This window comes from Dermacentor variabilis, chromosome 9, assembly GCF_050947875.1.
Source record: "Dermacentor variabilis isolate Ectoservices chromosome 9, ASM5094787v1, whole genome shotgun sequence".
NCBI lineage: Eukaryota > Metazoa > Arthropoda > Arachnida > Ixodida > Ixodidae > Dermacentor > Dermacentor variabilis.
This window is the reverse complement of record NC_134576.1, coordinates 114,769,363-114,781,719: the sequence shown is the minus strand read 5'-3', so window position 1 is coordinate 114,781,719 and position 12,357 is coordinate 114,769,363. Positions and strand designations below refer to the sequence as shown.

General features: G+C 46.8%; 1 protein-coding gene across 3 annotated transcripts in view; it reads right to left on the bottom strand.

The window, feature by feature from the left end:
• LOC142557322 (beta-1,3-galactosyltransferase 5-like) overlaps positions 1–12,357 on the bottom strand; it is a 247,414-nt gene that overhangs the window by 31,367 nt on the left and 203,690 nt on the right. The window lies entirely within an intron of this gene.

Here is a 12,357-nt window from a genome sequence, read left to right as displayed (position 1 = left end):
AAAGAACGTCAACAGGAATTTGTCTTCAGTGGGCGCGGCGGGACCAGCGTAGGCATGTGGTCTCACAAGCTTCTCTTCTGCCTTGTGCAGGTTTTCTTACCCAGTTCTGCCGCATCAACGACTGCAGTAAATGGATCAGCAATCGACACGTGTTCTCTGGCTGCAACGTCACCTTTGGAGCCTCTTCTTTTTGATTGTCCATTCCCGCGTGACATCAAGCCTGGAACGCCACCTAGCCACCACGTGACCTTGTCCGAATAGCCTTTAAAAGAACGTCAACAGGAATTTGTCTTCAGTGGGCGCGGCGGGACCAGCGTAGGCATGTGGTCTCACAAGCTTCTCTTCTGCCTTGTGCAGGTTTTCTTACCCAGTTCTGCCGCATCAACGACTGCAGTAAATGGATCAGCAATCGACACGTGTTCTCTGGCTGCACCGTCACCTTTGGAGCCTCTTCTTTTTGATTTTCCATTCCCGCGTGACATCAAGCCTGGAACGCCACCTAGCCACCACGTGACCTTGTCCGAATCGCCTTTAAAAGAACGTCAACAGGAATTTGTCTTCAGTGGGCGCGGCAGGACCAGCGTAGACATGTGGTCTCACAAGCTTCTCTTCTGCCTTGTGCAGGTTTTCTTACCCAGTTCTGCCGCATCAACGACTGCAGTAAATGGATCAGCAATCGACACGTGTTCTCTGGCTGCACCGTCACCTTTGGAGCCTCTTCTTTTTGATTGTCCATTCCCGCGTGACATCAAGCCTGGAACGCCACCTAGCCACCACGTGACCTTGTCCGAATCGCCTTTAAAAGAATGTCAACAGGAACTTGTCTTCAGTGGGCGCGGCGGGACCAGCGTAGGCATGTGGTCTCACAAGCTTCTCTTCTGCCTTGTGCAGGTTTTCTTACCCAGTTCTGCCGCATCAACGACTGCAGTAAATGGATCAGCAATCGACACGTGTTCTCTGGCTGCACCGTCACCTTTGGAGCCTCTTCTTTTTGATTGTCCATTCCCGCGTGACATCAAGCCTGGAACGCCACCTAGCCACCACGTGACCTTGTCCGAATCGCCTTTAAAAGAACGTCAACAGGAATTTGTCTTCAGTGGGCGCGGCAGGACCAGCGTAGACATGTGGTCTCACAAGCTTCTCTTCTGCCTTGTGCAGGTTTTCTTACCCAGTTCTGCCGCATCAACGACTGCAGTAAATGGATCAGCAATCGACACGTGTTCTCTGGCTGCACCGTCACCTTTGGAGCCTCTTCTTTTTGATTGTCCATTCCCGCGTGACATCAAGCCTGGAACGCCACCTAGCCACCACGTGACCTTGTCCGAATCGCCTTTAAAAGAATGTCAACAGGAACTTGTCTTCAGTGGGCGCGGCGGGACCAGCGTAGGCATGTGGTCTCACAAGCTTCTCTTCTGCCTTGTGCAGGTTTTCTTACCCAGTTCTGCCGCATCAACGACTGCAGTAAATGGATCAGCAATCGACACGTGTTCTCTGGCTGCACCGTCACCTTTGGAGCCTCTTCTTTTTGATTGTCCATTCCCGCGTGACATCAAGCCTGGAACGCCACCTAGCCACCACGTGACCTTGTCCGAATCGCCTTTAAAAGAACGTCAACAGGAATTTGTCTTCAGTGGGCGCGGCAGGACCAGCGTAGACACGTGGTCTCACTAGCTTCTCTTCTGCCTTGTGCAGGTTTTCTTACCCAGTTCTGCCGCATCAACGACTGTAGTAAATGGATCAGCAATCGACACGTGTTCTCTGGCTGCACCGTCACCTTTGGAGCCTCTTCTTTTTGATTGTCCATTCCCGCGTGACATCAAGCCTGGAACGCCACCTAGCCACCACGTGACCTTGTCCGAATCGCCTTTAAAAGAATGTCAACAGGAACTTGTCTTCAGTGGGCGCGGCGGGACCAGCGTAGGCATGTGGTCTCACAAGCTTCTCTTCTGCCTTGTGCAGGTTTTCTTACCCAGTTCTGCCGCATCAACGACTGCAGTAAATGGATCAGCAATCGACACGTGTTCTCTGGCTGCACCGTCACCTTTGGTGCCTCTTCTTTTTGATTGTCCATTCCCGCGTGACATCAAGCCTGGAACGCCACCTAGCCACCACGTGACCTTGTCCGAATCGCCTTTAAAAGAACGTCAACAGGAATTTGTCTTCAGTGGGCGCGGCGGGACCAGCGTAGGCATGTGGTCGCACAAGCTTCTCTTCTGCCTTGTGCAGGTTAGTACCGATTACTGTTCTGTTAAAAGTGATTGCCGCTGTCTTCTGGTCCTGCCGTGCCCACAGCAGTTCGTTGAAATTGCCTACAATGCTTTTTGTATGTGCAAACTGCTCCTATGTGGAGACGTTGAAACTAATCCCGGTCCGGATACTAGTGAAATGCTGAAAGAATTACTTAAAGGGCAAAAAGGCCTAGCCACTGAAGTGACTGCTTTGAGAGAGCAACAGAGCAATATGGAAAAACTCATGAATGATATGAGACTAAGGTTTACAGCCTTGGAGAAGCAGACAAACAGGATTGACACTCTAGAACAAACAATATATGAACTCCAGGCGAAAATAACTGATTTAGAAGACAGGAGCCGCCGCTCAAACCTTATTGTTTTTGGAGTAAACCCGGGGAATCTGAGGCTGACTTGAAAAAGAAGGTTCTAACTGAAGTTTTTGCAGAAAAGCTTAATGTATCTTGCAGTTCTGTGGGCAGAATACACAGGCTGGGCAAAAAGGCAACAAACCGCCCTGTAATTGTGTTCTTCCAGGACTATAACGAAAAGCAAGAACTCTTTAAAAACTGCAAGAAACTAAAAGGCAGTAATATTTCAATACAGAACGATTATTCACGAAACACACTTAGGAAGCGTAAATTACTTTGGGACAGCGCAAGAACAGAAAGGAATGAAGGGAAAAAAGTTACCTTGATAAATGACAAGCTGCGAATCGAAAAAAATGCTTTACACCTGGGATGACAGCGACAACAGCAGAGTTCAACTCGGTGATAAAAACAGTTATCAAAGCAAAGACTGACTTTCACAACCTCGTGTTAAGGAATTTCGCTTACTTAATATAAATGCACGTAGTGTTGTAAATAAATCGGAGCCTTTGGAGGCTATCTTGTTGATTCACAATCCACAAGCCGTAGTTATAACCGAGACTTGGCTGAGAGATGATATTGATGATGAAACTGTTTTCCCCCGCTCTTATCAAGTTTTTCGCCGTGATAGAGCAACACGTGGAGGGGGAGTTGCGGTCCTGGTGAATCAAAACACAGAGGCACACACGCTGCAGCAAATAGCTAACCATGAAAGTATGACTTTAAAACTGTCGTACGGGGGTAGATCGTTTGTGCTTTTTGCTGTATACAGACCACCTGATTCACCACCTCAATATTTATGTGATCTGGCCGATCACATGTCTAAATTTCGCCGTGATAAAATATACCTTGTCGGTGATTTTAATCTCTCAAAAATTGACTGGAATAGTCCCTTCCCTAGTACAAACAATGACATAAATGCTTCATACATGTGTGATATTATGCTGATTCATAATTTGCAACAAGGAGTTAAGCACCCAACGCGCATACACGGTGAAGCTGCATCTATTCTCGACCTCGTCTTTCTCAGCCAAGAAACAGAACGTTTTACTGTTTCAGTTGAAACTGGGTTATCTGATCACTGCATGGTGGTTTTTACTTGTCCCATTCAACAAAATGTCGACAGTGAACCAGCAAAAATGATTTCCGTGAAAAACTTCTCCAGAGCTAATGATGAAAGTGTGTTAGACTACTTCAGCTTACACCTTGACATGTTTCGAGGAACTAATGTTGATGAACTCTGGCATAAATTTAAAGAAATCTGTACGTACTGCATTGATAACTACATTCCTAATAGAACAAAGAAAACGTGTAAAAAACTCCTTGGATCACGCGAGAAATAATACATTTGAAAAGAAAAATCAAACGACTGAAGCGTGGGGGTGCCTGTCGAAATAAAGTTACAATACATCAGGCTAACTTCACAAGCGCTTTGCGCCAGGCTAAACAAAATTACTTTCAGTATAGCCTGCCAAATTTTCTTCGTGACTCACCACATAAGTTCTGGAAATTTTTATCGAAAAAGAAAAAAACAATTACGCGCATTTCATGTCAAGGTGTGCAGCTTGCTGATAAATCGCAAATCTCTGAGGCATTCAATAAGTATTTTCAGAGTGCGTTTTCCCATCATGGTTTATTTGTTCAACCCAGTACCATGTCTCCCAACTCGACCCCCGACATTGTTTCTTCATCTGGCGTATTCTCCATGCTACTCAACCTCAAAACTAAAGCGTCCGCTGGACCTGACGGGATACCAAATATTTTTTTGCGCCGTTATGCAGAAGCCATCCCAGAGTTCCTGGTTGTTATTTTCCGCAAATCATTTGAAACAGGAAACATTCCTTCCGACTGGAGGAAAGCGCGAATTGTGCCCGTGCTGAAAAAGGGTGATCCTGCCTTGATTGCTAATTATCGTTCCATATCAATAACTTCCACATGTTGCAAACTTGCTGAGCATATCATAGCTAACTACATAACTACATTTCTAAACGATAACAAGGAACTTACCCCCCATCAGCACGGGTTTCGAGAAGGCTTTTCCACTGTCACTCAGCTAACTTCTGTCATTCATACTTTTGCAAGTGTACTAAATAGCGCTGGTCAAATGGATGTTATTTTTTTAGACTTCAGCAAAGCCTTTGATGTTATTTACACTAATTTTCAAACTTGAACTTATTGGTCTTCCTAATTTCATAATTCGTTGGATTTCCTCATACCTTTCTCACCGCACACAATTTGTTTGTATTGATGATTGCTATTCAAACCACCTGCCGGTCACTTCAGGCGTCCCACAGGGAAGCGTCCTCGGACCGCTCCTCTTTTTGATATATATCAATGACATTACTAACGTTATAACTACCCCTGTTCAAATTAGATTATTTGCAGATGACTGCGTTTTATTTCACCAAATTACTTGCCAAGATGATCAAGTTTTACTAAACTCTAATCTTCAGAACATACATACATGGTGTAATAAATGGGACATGAAGCTAAATTTAGAGAAAACAGTATACATGACGATAACTAACAAAAAGGCTTCCTTCTCATTTCCTTACAATATTTCATCTCACCTTCTGACCGAAGTCAGCGAGTACAAGTATCTAGGAGTTACAATAACGAAAAATCTTAGCAGGAATAAACATGTATCAAACGTATGCTCCTCAGCCTTTCGTAAACTCTGCTTTCTTAGACATAAACTAAAACTTGCCCCACCTGAACTTAAAAAATTAACCTACTTTTCAATAATAAGGCCATCACTAGAATATGCGTGCACCGTCTGGGATCCCTACACTAAACGTAACATCGAGGCCCTTGAAATGATTCAACGCAAAGCCGTCCGTTTTATTTTTTCAAAGTATCGTGTAACTGACTCACCAACGACCCTCATGCGAACTCACGGTATTGAAACATTACAGCTGCGCCGGAAAATTCAAAGACTGAAACTACTTTTCTTACTAAAAAACCATAAACTGTCTATGAATGCAGACCCCTTCCTTAAACCTAACACTACGCGCCAAACACGAAATAATCGAAACACGAAACCCCTTACAGAGCTAGGATTAACGCCTTTAAATACTCATTTTTTCCACGCACCATTGAGGAGTGGAACAGGTGTCCGCCAGATCTTTTAACCAGAGCTGATTCTTTTGACTCAATGTTTTCTTCACAGCATTTAATTTGAGAGCCATTTATTTCTACGTTTACTTTTTGTATTTTGCATCTGAGCCTTGTATTTATTGTTGTATTTTGTGTTACAACTTGTATTTAACATTTTTCAATTTTGCTAATCCTGTTCTTTTTGCATATATTATGTATTCGCCCCTCCTGCTTGGGCCTACTGTAGGCCTGCGGTATGTTCTAAATAAAAAAAATGAAATAAAATAGACACCGGAAAACGCACTCTAGGAACCCCAATAATACTAACTGTATAAAAATAGCGCCAACGTGCCACTCGGTACTAGCACAGTGTTCACTTGTCTTCTACTGAAGTATACGTGGCGAGGAGGACCTGCGAGGCATACGCATCTGCACTGAACTGGCACAGCTTCAGCCGACGCTCGCAGGTATAGAGCACCAGCCAACTGAGGGCGCACTTCGGTGTGTCTCCTTTAACAGCGGACCACAACGTTTATACGTTACAATCATATTATAAAAGCAGTCTGGCGATGACGTGCGCGCGTGATACAGCTATATGGAGCGCGCGGGAACGCTCAGACATGCACACGCGCGCTGTGGATGTCATAATCAATTCACTTATACTTCTTGCCGCGACAGTGTGTACCCTCGCGGAGCAAGCGTGTTTTCCCGGCTACACGCTAACACCGTCTCTGTTTACCGTGCTGCCCCCCGTGTAACACGCTCACCGTGCTCGGCGTATATAGAATTCCGCGGGGGCCTCGCTCCTGGCACAGCCCGTACTCGCTATACACCTCCCTCGCTCCGTCGTCGCACGAGACTTGCACGTAGTGTATACAAGCGCCTCTGCAAGGCACTCGTTCAGTATCGCAGACGTGCGGGCGAGCTGGCACTGCGGCCACTGTTTGCCGTACGCACACAGGGAAAAAAAACCCGGCCGAGTGTAACAGCGGGGCGTGTGCTTATGCGCGCACGGGGTTCGCGCCTGGCGGCGCGGGCCCCGGGACCGCCAGGGGAGGCGCAAAAGAAGAGACTGCAAAGAAAAGCACGGACGATGACGGACAGGTGGGGAGGAGGAGGACGGGTGGGGAAACAAGGGAGCTGCAGATTCGTGTAGAAGGGGGGAGGGGGGGGGCATCGATTTTCTTTTTTTTTTTTGCACACCTCTAGGGTGACACGTGCCGAGTGTGCGCGGTGTATACGGCGTAACGCGGCGCGCACGAGTTCTTTAATCCTGCATTGCCCAAACACTGCAGTTCCACATAAAGGAAAACTAATACGTGTTCCAATTAATGTCACTTAATTGCTGACATTTATTTATGGACATAGAGAGTACATATGTAGAAAAACAAATACAAAAGTCTAGGAAATGTTGTTCCAGTCACAGCTTAAATACTGTATTAATTAACTGCGCGTAATAAGAAATTGGTTTGTTAAACTATTCACAGCTGAAAATTCGCTCCAGCATATCGAGTACGCCAACAATGGCCTTTCCAATAAGGCTCTCGCACTTCAATAAGCATGTTGAGGCATTAAACTCAGCGTCGGGATATTGGAGGCATATCGAAGGGTAGGATGGAAGATCATTATGCGAAAGACTGTAAGGTAATGTTCGATGATAGCCTAGCAAGAGCGTGAGCGACAGCCAGCCCATAGAATCTATGTAAGAGTACGTTTGAATACGCCAGTTGGTCGTAGGCTACTCCGGATCATGAGAAGGACATCTGAAACATTAAAAGGAGATGGCGCAGAGCAGTGGAAACATTCCAGGAGCAGAGGAGTGCCGGGATTGGTCGGCGCAAACACTGTTGTCACGCAGCAAGGTGAAAAAATAATACTGGAGAAAAACTGGTGAAAACGTATTGTTGAATTTCTTGGCTTATCGTGGCTTGTAGACGGTGCCAGAGAACACGATGGACATTCATAAAGGCGTCAAGACGATCAGAACAATCCCCACGGTAGCTAACCGATTCCAGCGCTAGAGTTCTACCTGGTACGACTCGCGAATGGCACAAGAAGGAACGAAGGACAAGCAAGCGTCATTCACACCGGCGACTAAAGCGACGGTCGCAATTGGTCGGTTAGATTAAAGATCGACGAATTTTCCCAGGTAGCTCACTGACTGATTCTTCAGTTCCGCGACCGAAGTCGCAAAGCTGATGAACCAATCAGCCGCGTGGGAGAACTACGTCAGAATACGCTGGTGGTTGTCTTACGTGGCCGTGGTTGACAGCGAGCAGACGTCAATGACAATAATCGCGAGCCATTCCGGTGTGGCGACGGGGAGGTCCCGCTCGCCGGTGTGAACACTGGCAGCCGCGAGTAGTTCGTCAGTCGCCGGTGTGAACGCCGCCATAGAAAATGGTTAAAACGACCACAAGGCCCCTTGATATCGTCGTCTTTATTTCTACTTGGTGTTCTCTGACGCCGCTCGCAAGCCATATTAGGGAAAGCTGTGACGCTGCGATTGTTGAGCTACCACAGGGATAACGCGTATACATGGGTATGATTTGTTTACATGGATTTTGTCTAGTTATCGTGAGTGTCTTTTAAAACGTTCTTGTGGGTTCATTTATTGCGCTTTATCCGCCCTCATATGCCTATATTTCTGAGCACTCATGTTTGCCTAAACGCACGAAGGCAAGAATACTCTGTGTACCGATGTAATCACTGCGAGTTGTCGCATCTACAACTTTAATGTTACGCCGAAAATGACCAATTCGCCGAGTCACAAAAGCTGCTCGAAGCCAGAACGCCAATCTCTAGGCAAACCCACGCACTACCAATCGTTCCCATGCCGGCGGACCTGCCCTGCTCGCAGCTCCCGTAGACACTAGCGCCACGTTTCCCCCTGGTAACGTTGGCAGGAAACTCGCCTGGAGCAACAGACGGCAACAGCGCCCGTGCGTCAGAGGCGGCGTCATCGGGCGAGCTTACGGGGTCGTATTAAAAGTCCGCATGACCGGCTCGTCTTGCGTGATATATCCATCCGTCTCACTCCGCGCTCTCGTTTGGGGTGACCCGACCGGCAGCGCCACCGGGCTGGCCGACTGCAATCCGCGACGAGCCGTATAGGCATCCATTCGTATGCCGATCCGGATGAGCAACTGTACGTGCGCCGGCGAAACACCGGAACGATTGATTCGTATCGCGCGCGCCCCGCGACCGCATTGGACACGCGTACCGCATCTCATCTCTTATAGGCTGCCACTGTGTATGAAGGCTGGCGCGTGCAATCAACCTGAGACAGACAGACGGCGTCTAGATCGGCTGCTCACGCGTTATGCAAGAGGTGCCTTCTTTCACTTCTGCTCGCGTTGTGCGGCACACTTTGAAAAAGCATGCCCCCTTCGGGGGCTTAACTTGTCCCCAAGGAATGGTCGTGCTTATAAGGCTGTTTTAGGATAGGGGCCCCCCAAGGATAGGGGGCCTCTAACAATTAGCCTCTGGCTACGGCGCGTGCGCCGAACCCAAACGGTGTCCTTGGGTTTGGGTTTGCCCGCCCGCCCCCAACGCTAAATTTCAGAAATAGCGTGGGTGCCCTAAGCGGCGCAAACCGGCTTTGCGTCGTCAATCTCAATGGTTGGGGAAAAATTATTGAAAATAATAAACTCTCTGGCATAATTTTCACCCTGTAAAATATTACGGAGTGCATTATTTCACGTTTTCTTTTTTTTTCTCTGTCATTTGATTTTCATTTTCCTTCCGCGTGCAGGAACGCGTCGATACAATCGCCTCACACCGACGTAGGCCGGGAACTCTATCCTAAAGCACTTTCCCGGGCGGGGCAGACCGCGAACGCAAAGCGGTCGCTTGTTGGGGGACGCCCTAAGCTCTAGACCCCTATTCTAAACGTCCCTGTTTTATGCATCAAGCGCAATGTAGGATCAGAGTAGGAGCTCTGATTAGTCCCCTTAACCATGTTGTTTATTCTCTGAGTAACATTATGGTGCACAAAGAGCAAGAGTGGTTGAACGAGGGAGGTAGGGACTTGTCGAATCGTTGGTTACAGAGACACCTGCAACAGAATTAACAGATTTTCGTTTTTAAGTGATTTTTCCCTATTGGCTGGCCGCTTTATCTAATGATATGTTCAGCATCAGGATTGGCTGGAATGAGCTCTTACGAACAATTCTATAACCCGCCGTGGTTGCTCAGTGGCTATGGTGTTGGGCTGCTGAGCACGAGGTCGCGGGATCGAATCCCGGCCACGGCGGCCGCATTTCGATGGGGGCGAAATGCGAAAACACCCGTGTGCTTAGATTTAGGTGCACGTTAAAGAACCCCAGGTGGTCGAAATTTCCGGAGTCCTCCACTACGGCGTGCCTCATAATCAGAAAGTGGTTTTGGCACGTAAAACCCCAAATATTATTATTATTATTAACAATTCTATAGTGCAAGAGCCTTTTCGAGAATACGGGCCCTGTTGTTATACCTCCCTTGATCAAGTTTAGTTCGTCAGTGAACCTTGGCACTGCTTGAAATTTTTTTTTTATGGATAGTGATAACGTGCACCAGTTAGACTTTAATAATAAAATCAGCATATACCGTACTAATGTGGGGCGCAGTATTTGCCTAATGTACGTAATGTGCAGTACACACCGCTGCTAGCAGTAACAGCTTTCGGGGTGTTAAAGCGTTCGCAGACGCCTAAATATAATCTCTCAGTAGTAGGTAAGTGCGGAGAACTTCGTACCATCCATCACGGCTCCGCAGAATATTCGAGTCGTCCAGGAGCAGACCGCAATGTCCTCATAGCGTTTTCGCCGGGGCGTTATCCGAATTCTCATCACCCCGAAATTAAAACCAACCGTGATCGCGCCATCGATGTTCAAGTGCACAAGGGGCGCTTTCGCGGGTACCAGTAATACGAGCGAAAATGCGGAACGCATCGCGTTTCATGCTTCCGCGCGCGGACGTTTGCAATGCGCCGGCTACAACGCAGACTTCCTAGTCGCCCTTCTCTGCTTCTTTGACTTCATTTTTCTTCCTATCTTTTCTTTCCATCACCTGTTCTGTTTCGGTTGGTCTTTGCTTGTCATTCGCGTTCGCCTTGGGGTATGTGTTGCGTGTGGACGCATACTTCTGTGAACGCATCGACGTATTATTGCGCAGAGGGGAGCGGGCCGCGTAGGACATGCATGCATTCGATCGTTACGTAAGAAAAAGTACTGCAGAGAGACCGTGAGGCTTATGGACGCCGAGTCTTCCTTTTCCAGGCCTTTATTATTATGCCTGCATTCCTTTTTTTTTTCTGTGAAATGGAAGTACGGTTCGCACAGCCACCATCCCCCCCCCTCCCCCGATGCCGCCCCAGAATGAATATAGTGCACGAATATTTCTTGGGTGGTCGCTGTAAAAAATTGCCACACATTTTGAACGCCATTCTTTGCGTTCCAGCGAGGAGGAGGGCGACTTACGACCTCCGTCGAAGAGAGAGAGAGAGAGAGAGATAAAAGAGATGAGAAAGGCAGGGAGGTTAACCGTCGAACAATGTATAGAGTCCTTATGGGTTATTGTATTTAAGCAGTGTTCCTGCGCGACAGTGTTTTGCAGGCTAAAGAAAACTCTCGGGTTTTAAAAGACCTGAGTTAGACTCTCTGCGCCCACAGGCGACCGAATTACGAAGCAGGCCCAGAGCTTATGTTTCCTTGCAAATGAAGGCAGGGAATACCGTTATAGCTGCAATATATATATATATATATATATATATATATATATATATATATATATATATATATATATATATATATAACAGGAAACGTCAGGTTCACGGCTGAAAACCAAAAATTAAATCGGGTTTAGCGTACTAAAGAAACTGACAGAATTTGATAAGCGCTTTCAGGGGATCAGGAGGGGGCGAACTTTGGATTAATTTCGACTACCCGACGTTCTTTAACGTGGACCGAGAGTGTGGCACTGCAGAAAGCGTTTTGGCATTCCGACTCCGGCGTGAATTAGAGGTCGCGGCTGGGAATCGTACCTGCTACCTCGTACTGGGCCGCAGAAGCCACAGAAACGGGTCCCACCAAGTGTAATATAAATGGTATGCAGTTAAGCCCAGTAAACGAAGCTTTGAGAAATGTAATAAAAAATTGGAGTGATAGATAATTTTTTAGTAACTCTACACTAGCCGATAGTTCACGGGGGCGAAAATTTTTATTAGCCGATACAATTAAGGGCAAATTTGCCTCTTGAATTTCGCGCCAAAATCAGGGAACCGATGACGTCATCGTTCCCTTTATATTAGCGTACTTGCGCTTGTTCGGGCAGGTTCTTTTCGTGCAAGAAAATTTTCCAGAAGCCGAACGTGATTGTGAGAGCGTGACGTGAGAACGTGATTGTTAATCGTTAAAATTTGCGATGTCACGAATAGCTAATGCAGAAACTTTAAGGCGCCGTCGCCATCATGTTTTTTTTTCGTTCCCATCACTTTTACCCGTCTTATCTCGTTTTCTTTTTTCTGGTTTATTAAGCATCCGCATTATATGGCCGACTTTTCTATTTGCGTTTCAAGAATCGTATTATAACAGTTTTCTGAAGACCCAACGTTAGCAGCACCTTGCACATCACGTGTTAATTGTTCTGCATTATTCTGACTGTGTACGTGTGCATATTATGTAGGG